The sequence below is a fragment of the Sciurus vulgaris genome (assembly GCF_902686455.1).
Source record: "Sciurus vulgaris genome assembly, chromosome: 8".
NCBI classification, from domain to species: Eukaryota; Metazoa; Chordata; class Mammalia; order Rodentia; family Sciuridae; genus Sciurus; species Sciurus vulgaris.
Window position 1 is genome coordinate 24,929,033 of NC_136468.1, and position 11,508 is coordinate 24,940,540.

Genomic DNA, 11,508 nt, shown 5'->3' on the forward strand with positions numbered 1-11,508 from the left:
GAAAAAAAAAAAAAAAACAAAAAAAAACAACTGCCTTCAAGATCTCAATCCGGGGGTGGGGATGTAGCTCAGTGGTAGAATAAATGCTTATTAGCATGTGCAAGGCCCAGGGTTTGTTCCCTAGTCCCCCAACCCCCTAAAAATAAATCCAAATCCCATCATCTCTCCTACAACTCTCAAAATATAATTTTAATGTCTTATTTCTTAAGAACATTAAAAAAATAGTATGAGAACATGGCACAATGCTGCACACCTGTAATCCCAGCAATTTGAGAGGCTGAGGCATGAGGATGCAAGTTTGAGGCCAGCCTTTGCAACTTAACAAGACCCTGTCTCAAAATAAAAAAATAAAAAGGGCTGGGGATGTAACTCTGTGGTAAAGCATCCCTAGGTTCAATCCCCATTACCACATACACAAAGAAAATATAACATGGGAATTCCTCAATTTCTTAATCCTCTCATCCAAACTACCTATGAATTCACATATGTCCATCTGTCCTCATTTATTAATTTCACACTAAGCTCTTATCATGTATTAGGCACTTCTCTAGGTGACTGGGTCATAGCAGAAAAAAAAAATCACTGCCCTTGTGAACTTAAATTCTAGGAAGGAGACAGACAATAATAAAGAACGTAATAAATTACTTATTAGAGGGTAAGTGCTATAGAAAAAAGAAAAAGTCAAATAAGGAATAGGGAGTGTAGAAGCAAGGGTTGGTGGAGGGCCACGTTATCCCATGATGGTCAATAGTATTATATAGGTAAAACTCTTTGGCTTTTATTCCCAGTAAAATGAAGAGCCACTCCTAGGTTCTGAGCACAACAGTGACATGATCTGACTTAGGATTTAACAAGCTCTCTGTGGCTGTATAATGAAGACAGACTATAAAAAGAGCAAGAGAGACCCGTTATGAAGCTTCACTATAATCCAGGCAAGGCGTGATAGTGTGGCTTAAACCAAAGTGGTAAGAAGAGGTTAAATTATGAACATACTGAAAGCAGACACAAAAGGATTTGCTGAAGGATTGATATTAGAGAGAGGGGTCCTGGATAAAGGAGCTGGGAGTATAGCTCAGTGGTAGACTGCATATCTAGCAAGCACAAGGCCCTAGATTCAATCTCCAGCACAAATACATACACATACACAGCATAGGTAAGGTTAGCAAGGCACAGAAAGGAGAGGGCTTATCCAAGGACTAGCCCTGGGATACCCTATATTAATAATTCTCTAACTGTGTAAGATATTTTATTTATATGTAAATAAGGCTAAATAATCTATTTATACTTTTAATTATATTTCTTCCTTTATTTTCCAAGTACCTCAGTCCATTTTTATTCCCTCTTTCCACCCATGCTTTCTTCCTCACCATACTCCTTCCTATAGGCACCAAAACATATTCAAGTCTGTCACATATTTAAAAACACAGAAAACTGGGCTGGGGATGTATGGCTCAGTAGCAGAGCACTTGCCTAGTAGTACACACAAGGCCCTATTCAACCCCAGCACAGAAAAAAACAAAACAGAAAAAACAAAACCTATAAAACACAAAAAGCATTCTCACTAGGTCCTGCATCTAGCATTTCTCTCTAGCATTTCTACCTCTCTTATCCTTCACAGTTAATATTTTCAAAAGTTTTTTTAACCCTGCTTTCTTTCTTCCCTACCAATAATGTCTCCTAACCAGTACAATCTGGCTTTACTATTGATTAAAACCTTGAAATAATTGTTTTGCTACTAAATCCAGTGAATTATTTTTAGTACAGATTTACTTGTATACATACTTTACATATATTTATAATTTATTTATAATTTTTAATTCTTCTCCTCCTTAAAAATTCTCTTCTTTCTGGAACACCACATTCTCCTGATTTTTTCCCTTCCACTCTGCCTTCTAATTTCCTTATCTTTTTTTTTTTTAATTTTTTTTTAATTGTAAACAAATGGGATACATGTTGTTTCTCTGTTTGTACATGGCATAAAGGCATACCATTTGTGTAATCATAAATTTACAAAGGGCAATGTTGTTTGATTTCCTTCATTATCTTTTCCTTAACTGACTCCCTTAAATATTGGTATTTACTGGGGTCCATTCTCAGCCTTCTTCAGTCACTTTATAATAATTTCCCTGGTGATTCCACTAAGAGAATGAATGACAGTTAAGACATTCTTGGTGATCTTAGCAAACACAGTTTCAGAGAAAAGGAAAAGAAAAATGAATAGGAAATGGAATAAATCCAAAGGAATATGTATAGATAGGACTAGGGAATTATGGAGTTTATTTTATCTTTTTTTTTTTTTTTTTTTAAAGACAGGGGGCTGGTATTGGGACTCAGTGGTAGAGCGCTTGACTTGCAAGTGTGAGGCACTGGGTTAGATCCTCAGTGCCACATAAAATAAACAGATAAAATAAAGGCACTGTGTCATCTACAACTAAAAAAAAATTTTTAAAAAGAAAAGATGGGAAAGGAGCCAATAGAGTTGAAAAGATTGAGGATGAAATAAATGATGCTAAGCCACTGAAGAGATGGATGACATGGTATCAAGAACTATATATTTAGATAGGGCTGGGGTTGTGGCTCAGTGATAGCACTTGCCTAGCACATGAGAGGCATTAGGTTCAATTCTAGGCACTGAATACAAATAAAAAAAAATAAAGGTACAGTAGCAATTACAAAAATATTTTTTAAAAAGAACTATATATTTAGATATTATAACTATTTGAAATGGGAAAAGCAAACTTTGTACACTGGGGTAAGAAGAAAAAAGTTAAGGATGAGTTAGGACAGAGACAAGATGAGAAAGTAAGGAGGAAGCTGAAAGAGTTCATAAGCAGAAGTCTTGACCTTTTTTCGTGGCCCAGATCAGATGTTGACAATAAGACAGAGATGAGGCAGAAGAAGAGGGGAGGTCTTTAAGAGCTCCTAAAGAAAATGGCAGCCAAACTAAACAAGTTAAAGTAAAAAATTTTGATAACTTAAAATGAGAACCCAAATAAGACTATAGAGAAGCAGCAATGCCATAACTTTTTAGCATTCAGTTATAAAGGCATAGACAGAAATAGAGAAGGCAGAATGCAAAATTAATCCAGTAATCTGAGGATGAGTAGAGGATAAAAATCAAGGGGGTTGAAGGTGTTTGTATGGGACAAACTAAAAAGAATTACCTTCATACCATCAATATTTTAACCCAATACTTTAAAATAGTTATTTCCCAAAACGAATAGACTGAGAATCACATGACCACAATGACATCACTGAAACTGTAATAAACAATCTGCCTCACCCTACCCATGTGCCATGACCCAACTGCCCCGTACCAATACCACATGCCCTTACCATAGAAAACACTTCTTTAGCCTTAATGATGGCTTCTGTTTTAAAATAATCCCATAATCTTTGCCTTTATGTATAATTATGTGCATAAACACTCTTGTAAAAAGTCATTCTAGTGTCTTGTATTTAAATGATCTACACTGTGGATATGCAATAAAACCATTACAAATCAGATCCCACGTGTGTGGACCACATACACAAAGTTCTGTAATCCTATACCATATGATTGTTGATGGTGGTGAGCAGGTACAATTCTTCTGAAGAGTTCTTGTCATGGAAGTACTCCTAAAAGTTGGAAAATCCTCTTCTAGACTTTCACCTGTACTAAGAGAATGTATTAACAGATTTTATAAATGTTTCTGAACATAAACCAGGGGTCAACAACTATGGCTTGCAGACTAAACTTGACAAGCTGCCTATTTTTGTATAGCTTGTGAACCAAAAAGGCTTCTACATTTTTTAATTTTTTTTATTTTTTGCTGTGCTGGGGATCGAACCCAGGGCCTTGTGCTTGCAAGGCAAGCACTCTACAGACTGAGCTATCTCCCAGCCTCTACATTTTTAATAGTTGAAAAATGTTAAAGAACAGTATATCACAGTACATAGAAATCACACTAAATTCAAACTTCAGATTTCATAACTAATGGTTGTTTTTGGAACACAACAACACCTATCCATTTACATATGGACTATGGCTACTTTTGTGTGACAAAAGCTGAGTTGAACAGCTGCAACAAAGTCAATATGACATGAAAATCTTATAACTTATTGACACTGCAGAAAAAACTTGCTGATCCTTGACCCCCAAAAAGTCTAATTTCATTGTATAATTTAGTAACGACAATGACAATTATTTCCAACTGGGCATAAGACCTTGGAACAATAGTGATCTGGGAAATAAAGACCTTAGTCAATTAGAAGTAACAAAGCTTAAACAGTTTAATGCATACATTAAACTTAATTCACCTGATAGAATGGCAGATATGGAACTGCCAATGGGCCACTTACAGAAGTTCAATCTTTTTGGTTTAGTTCTTGACACCCTTACATGGTCTTTCGTCAATTATTCCAGGACAACTGTACCAAGAACTCTCCAAAGCTCTTTTAGCAATTTTAGGAAAAGACACATAGAAGTATAGTATTTATTCACTGCAACCTTACCAGGTAACTTCCATAACTATCATACATTACAGGAAAGCAAACCAAATCAGAAAAGCAGGTATCCTCAAGAAACATCAAGTGAACTGTGGCCAGTAGGTGGAGACAGTTTCTAACCAAACCAGAGTGATAACTAGTGAAAATTTAACCAATCTTCAGATCCTTACCTTGAAATATTTAGTTAACTAGATAGGACAAAGTGATTTGTTTCCCCCTAGTTTAAAAATAAACCCAGGATACTTTGTTTTTCTTAAATCATACTTCACTAAGGAACCTGAAATAGGCTTGATTGGTGAATACTTCATTCCCTACAAAAATATGACCCTAAAGCACATATTAAACTAAATAAAGCAAGGTTTTTCTTCCATTGCCATTAGAATAAGAGTATTTTCCGATTACTTTCTCTACATGAGGTTAGCATCTTTCCTATTAAATCAAACCTCAGGCTTTCTTCTCTACTACTTTCTAGCTTTGATTATATAAGCTGGGAATAACTGACTATTCAGTAAGTTATGACTGTGATAATAGCTCTGAACCACCTTATTGAATACCATATACTTTTAGTCATAAAAATACCTTCCTCAAAGATATTTCTCATATTATAAACAAAATCAGAAGTGGTAGCACACAACTCAAAAGTGGAGTGCAGTCCCACCACTCAAAAGGCCGAGTGAGGCAGGAGGATCACTTGATCCCAGGAGTTTGAGATTAACCTGAGCAATATAGCAAGACCTAGTCTCAAAATAAGTAAATAGATAAATATTTTAAAATCAAGAAAAAAAAATTCTTTAACATACTGTCAATGATAGGGACATGTTTCCAACTTCTGAGCCTCTAGAATAGAACCATATGACAATTGCTAGCAGTATGTAGAAGGATGCTATTTCTATTAGGTCTCCGGCAAAAGCATTCTCAACTTCCTTTCTCAATTTCTGAGGTTTCTGTCACCCAAGCACACAGAGCTCAGTGTTCTTGGCCAGTTGTCCAAAGTCCACAACAGGTGCCGCTGTTTGGGGCTGTCCACCCCACACTTTTCTCAGTATATCTAATTTCCATGGTATACACAATTCAGTCAGGTTCTAAAATGCAGCCTATCTCAAAGTAAAGCATACTAAGTGCAAAGGACTCACAGGCAACCCTTGCTACCAGGAAACATACGCACTTAGAAAAATGTTTATTGGAATAAATGAAAGTGAGGAGGGGGAGATCTTTCTGAGAGGACCAGGACCAGACGTCTTTGTGCAGTACAATCCTCTTTATGAAATGCAGTTAACACATCAGCTGGACATATTTTCTGAATGCAGGGTGATCCTTCTATTATTGAAAGATTTAAAAGTACTGGAGACTTGAGAAAAAAGGCCACGGAAGGCACCATTGATAGTGCACTGAAAATTCCTACAGTGATTGCTGACCCTGTTCAGATACCTATGGCAGCAAGCAAAGCAGTTCACCTCTACAAAGTGGGGAAAATGAAGATGAGAACTCTATCTACTGAAATTATTTTCAACCTTTCCCCAAATGACATTTCAGAGGCTTTGAAAAAATTTGGTATCTCAGCAGATGATTCTTCAATTTTAACTGTTTACAAAAGAGGAATAGAAGTAAATAAAAACATCTAAAATCTCAAGTAGAAGGTCACGAGAATTCTCTGAAAAATCTTCCTGAAATAACGAATATTTCTGAAGTCAAAAATATATATAAAGTGTCTTCACAAGAAGAAAAAATTGGGACATTACTGCATGGTATCGTTAGTAGAAAGTCAACAAAAAATGTTTCTATAAAATATTAGAAATACTAACAGAAATTTTCAACTTTAAAGAAAAAATTGACTTTTCTTTCCTGATCATAAAATCAATATGTTCATTATAGAAAAATAATTTTTTTCATGAGACAAGGGATTGAACCCAGGGTCTTGTGCATGCTAAGCAAATGCTATACACCTGAGCTACACTTCTGGCCCTATTAAAAAAAAAAATTAAATCACAGAATCAGATGGAAAAAAAAAAAAAAAAGAACTACTGTTTTTACTAATACTATTATTGTCACTATTTTTGTTGTCTTCTAGTCTTCTATTGGTATTTGAATTTTTTTTAAATAATTGAAATAAAAACTGCTAACACTTATTGGGGAAAAAAAAAGAGTAAATGAAAAGTGATAACTTCCAGAAGTTGCCTCTCTTGGAAACCGCCACCCTTTACTGTCTGCGTCTCTGTCTCTCTGTCTCTCTCTCTCTCTTTTTTCCCCACCTTTACTATCTCTACAATCTTTTTTCCTTTCATGTTCCCAACATACTTATGGTCACATTTTGAGCTCCAGATACAAAAGGCAAGTGCAGGTGAGTAAGTGGGCATGTGGAACACAAACACACACACACTCACAAAGTTTTAACAAGTTGCTACCCACTTCAGAAAGGTTGACATATACTGAATTTTAGATCATAAACTAATACCTCCAAAAACTTTAACTCACTGGACAAGGGTAAGGATTTAGCAAGTTTAGTCTAATATAAAAATATGTTTTTATCTCTTTTCAGGAACCATTTTGAATGTTGTTCTAAACTACTTGGTATCAGAATGTCCTGAAATTTTTATTCTACCTTCCAGATTATGTGAAATATAATGATAAGCATCCCAGTACTTCCATGCTAATAAACCCCAGGAATTTACCCACTATCAATTGCATGGATTACTAGAGGAAGTCAAAATATTAAAATCCAATGAGCCAAGCACAGGGGAACATGCCTGAATCCAGGCAACTTCAGAGGCTGAGGCAGGAGAATCACAAATTAGAGACAAGCTACAGCAACTTAGCAAGGCCCTATGCAACTCAATGAGAATCTGTCTCAAAATTAAAAATTTAAAAAAGGGCTGGGGATTTAGCTTAATGGTAAATTGACTTGGGGTAAATCCCCACTACCCAAGAAAAGAAAATTCCAATAAAAGTCAATATGACACCAGAAAAAAATATATCTCTCTTCCCTTTATGTTTCTAATTTTTTGAGAAGGTACTTAATTGGAAGGAAAAGTTGGTGGCTTATGGAACATTAAGGGTATTAAGTGATACAGTGGTTTCTCCTTGGCTCCCTTCATGCAGTCTCTCTTCTATTACCATATTCTTGAATTTCTACTCTCAAACAAATATCTGTTTTTTCGTAAATACAGTTATAGAATTTTAAGTAACTATTATAGGAGTAATCATGAATTATTTCCCCAAAATGAACCCTATCTAACTACATTTTCAAAAGTCTCTAATTAGTTGCTCTAAGTAATACATAGTGGGGGAGGGCAGTATTAAAGCAGAATTAGGATTTGATTTATCCAAAATCAATTTAGTAAACAAAGGTAACAGTAACAATGTAGACAACTTTTATAGAAACTAATTAATGTATTTTTATCCTGACTTTTGCCAAATTACTTAAATAAGTGGCTTTCATTCTTCATACATACACACACACACACACACACGCACACGCACACGCACACACAAACCCCCAGCAAAGCCAGCAACTGTTGGAAGAGTAAAGGATTAAGTAAGATCAAACTAATTAGAGACAGTATGAGTTCCACCAGAGCATGCAGTAACCCTCCAGGGATGCATGCAGTTACAGAAACTCATTTCAAGTAGTTTATCTGGCTACATACTGCCTTCATCTTAAAGACGATAATTATGCAACATTCTCTAATCTTTTTTTTAATCAAACATTCATACACATATTGAATGTCTACTATGTGTTGTATACTGAGCTTTAGTTATCTTTTTCTATATTAAAGAACAAAGCATTTCAGTCAGCTCACTAACAAAGATCTGGAAAAATACTAAATAATGCCTAAATGGGAACTCAGGTCTACAGTCTATACAATATGTCCCCTACTGCCTATTCTTTAGCTTCAGAGTCTAGGCTTCTCTTTAAGATACTATGGAACTGTTGAGGACTATTCCCTGAATTTAATCTGGTCGCAGTGTTCTGTTTTCAATCTAGAGAGACAGACTGACTCATATGTAACATTTTTTAAAGCTGCTGCTCTGCAATGAGCATCCCTCATAAAATCTTAATCCTAATGAATTTAAATTCTTTAAAACCAGATTGCTCTGGCTTCATAGAACAAGTGTGACTGCTCAGCTTCAATTCCCCAGGGAGAAGAGAGAAGCTCTACTCTATTATGAAACCAGCTTGCCTAATCAAATTTCCTTTCAGAGAAAGAGGTCAAGGAGAATAACTGCTGTGCCATTTTTCAATTCTTCCTTCCAAGAAATGACTGTGATTGACAGATGTTATTTCTTTGAGTTCCAATAACCTCCTGCCAAGATCAACTAATTGTTCCCTGGTTTAAAAAAAAAAAAAAAATAGTAACAAACCACCAAGCCACATAACTCTCCATAATCACAATACATAATACTTTACATTAGTAAATTTTACAGTTTTCAAATATTTCACATGAATAAACACAAACACACTGAGGAATGTAGAACAAATACTATTATCATTTTACAGACTTGGAAACTATAACAATGGCAATATATGATTTATCCAAGGCAAACATATCCATAGCAGATCTAAACACTAATTTATATTGTTATTTTAGAGTCCTGTAATGTGTGATCTCCTTAGTATGTCTACTAATGCCATTATCTGCCCCCTCTTACTGAAATATTTACTAACTAAAGATAGTCTGCTCAGATGAACAGCTATGGTGGTAACGTAGGTATATATTCATGTGGTGTAGTAAAAAGAAGATAATTAAGAGACTGAGATAGCTTCAAATCATAGTCCTTGCCACTTAGGCTAAGGGACAGGGTAAATGATAACTGGCCTCAATATTCTCCTGTAAAACTGATATACCATTTACCTCACAGAATTCTAAGAACTAAATGAGCTAACATATATTAAAAGCCTAATACATAAAAACCACCTGAGTGTTTTTTCCCTGGAACAGTCCTGAACAGATTATCAGCCTCAAGGGAGAGTATAACTTATCATATTTCAGTGACCCCTAAAAACTAAGGGAAGAGGATTCGGAAAATTGGAGCACTAACATTTTCCTGGCATTCCCCTCAGATGTGGGATTTTTTGGCTGTCAGATTAAAGAGCAGCTTTTAGAGATGCAGAGAAACTAATTAAGAAAAAAATAGGAAAAAGCAAATGTGTCCAGATAAATAACATCAATCATGGTCACACAAAGTAATTGTTCTACCAACTAAACATCTATTTGAAGGCCAAGTAGAACATACCATTCAGTACCCACTAAAAAAGAGTTGAATTAATATTACTTTTGGGGGGCTGGGGAGATAGCTCAGTCGGTAAAGTGCTTACCTTGTAAGGCCCTGGGTTCGATCCCCAGCACCCCCCCCCAAATATATTACTTTTGTTACAAAGTGACCAGTTAGATCCATTCAAAGAGAGATACTATGAGTGTTAATCTAAATTATCCTTCTCCATTACTACCAAACATGAGAAAGAGATATTTTTCACAACCAGAAAGTGTTCACTTATCATGTTAACCATGACATAAATTCCTAAAATGGAACAGTCTCTAAATTATTTAGTTTAGAACAAATCACATCTGGGACTTAATCTAAATACTACATAAAAATTAAACTAAATAACCCCTTTCCTGGAATTATTTGAGATCAGAAATGCTCTGAGATCCAAAACTTTATGAGTATGTACATGATGCTCAAAGTTTCAGATTTTGGAGCATTTCAGATTTGGAATTTTCAGATTAGGCATGTTATTTTAGGCAGTTTTCTGTTACTGTAGCAAAATAACAGATAAACTACTTTACAGGAAGAAAGGTTTATTTTAACTCAGTTTTGGACATTTCACTCAATGGTTAATTGGCCCTGTTGCTTCTGGACCTCAGCAAGATGGTACATGATAGAGGAAGCATGTAGCAGAGGAAGCTGTCTATTTCATGGCAGTCAAGAAGCAGAGCAGAAGGGGGCAAGGGTATCAACAGCCCCTTCAAGAGCACTCTTCCCAAAGACCTAATTTTCTTCAAGAAGGTTCCATTGCTTAAAGGTTCTATCACCTCCCAAAATAATGCCACAGTCTGGATACCAAACATTTAGCATAAGGCCTTAGGGAGACATTTCTAATCCAAGTATAGTAGATGTCCAACCAGTAAAGTCTACACAAATATTCCCAAATCTGAAAAACTCAGAAATTTTATATACTTCTAGTCTTAAGCATTTTGAATAAGGGGCACTCAACCTGTATTTCAACAGAGAGTTAAGAAATAATTGCTGTAAATATTTAAATAATTTCAACAAGAACTGACATATAAGAATTTACCCTTGTAGCTGGGCATGGTGGCACATGCCTGTAATCCCAGTGGCTTGAGAGATTGAGCCAGGAGGATCACAAGTTCAAAGCTGGCCTCAGCAACTTAGCAAGGTCCTAAGCAACTGAGTGAGACCTTGTCCCTAAATAAAGTATTTAAGAAGGACTAGGGATGTGGCTCAGAGGTTAAGTACCCCTGGGTTCAATTCCTAGTACCCAAAAAACAATTTTTTTTTTCCCCTTGTAGTTACTGTTTTGTTTTCTGTTTGAAAAAAGTTTTGTGTGTGTGCTGGACTGCCTAATTTTATTCTGTGGTTACACTTAATCCATGATTTGTATTAGAACATTTTCAAGGCACTATCCAGACCGGTCTTTGTTGCAGGGGTAGATATATTTAAATAACTTGTATGTGCTTTAATAGTATTTTTAACTTCTCAATTTTGAGATACCAGCAAAATATTACTTATTATAATAAAGTTTAGTACTGTTATTTCTTGGTTTCCTGTTTTTAAAAATCCTTTTCCTCAATCATTAAAACTGAACTTCCCAGTTGGGCACAATGGCACATACCTGTAATCCCAGTGACATGGCAGGCTGAAACAGGAGGATTTCAAGTCCAAGGCAAGCCTTAGTAAGACGATGAGCAACTTAGTGAGACCCTCTTTCAAAAATAAAAAGGGATAGGGGTATATAGCTTAGTAGTAAAGTGACCTTGGGTTTAATCCCTACTATCTAAA

The 11,508-nt window shown here is 35.6% G+C and overlaps 1 protein-coding gene and 1 pseudogene across 4 annotated transcripts in view; one reads left to right on the forward strand and one right to left on the reverse strand.

The window, feature by feature from the left end:
• Window positions 1-11,508, reverse strand: part of AHCYL2 (adenosylhomocysteinase like 2) — a 183,582-nt gene that overhangs the window by 115,496 nt on the left and 56,578 nt on the right. The window lies entirely within an intron of this gene.
• Window positions 4,357-7,978, forward strand: LOC306667323 (EKC/KEOPS complex subunit TPRKB-like; annotated as a pseudogene). Its single transcript has one exon. The product of its transcript is annotated as an EKC/KEOPS complex subunit TPRKB-like (transcript).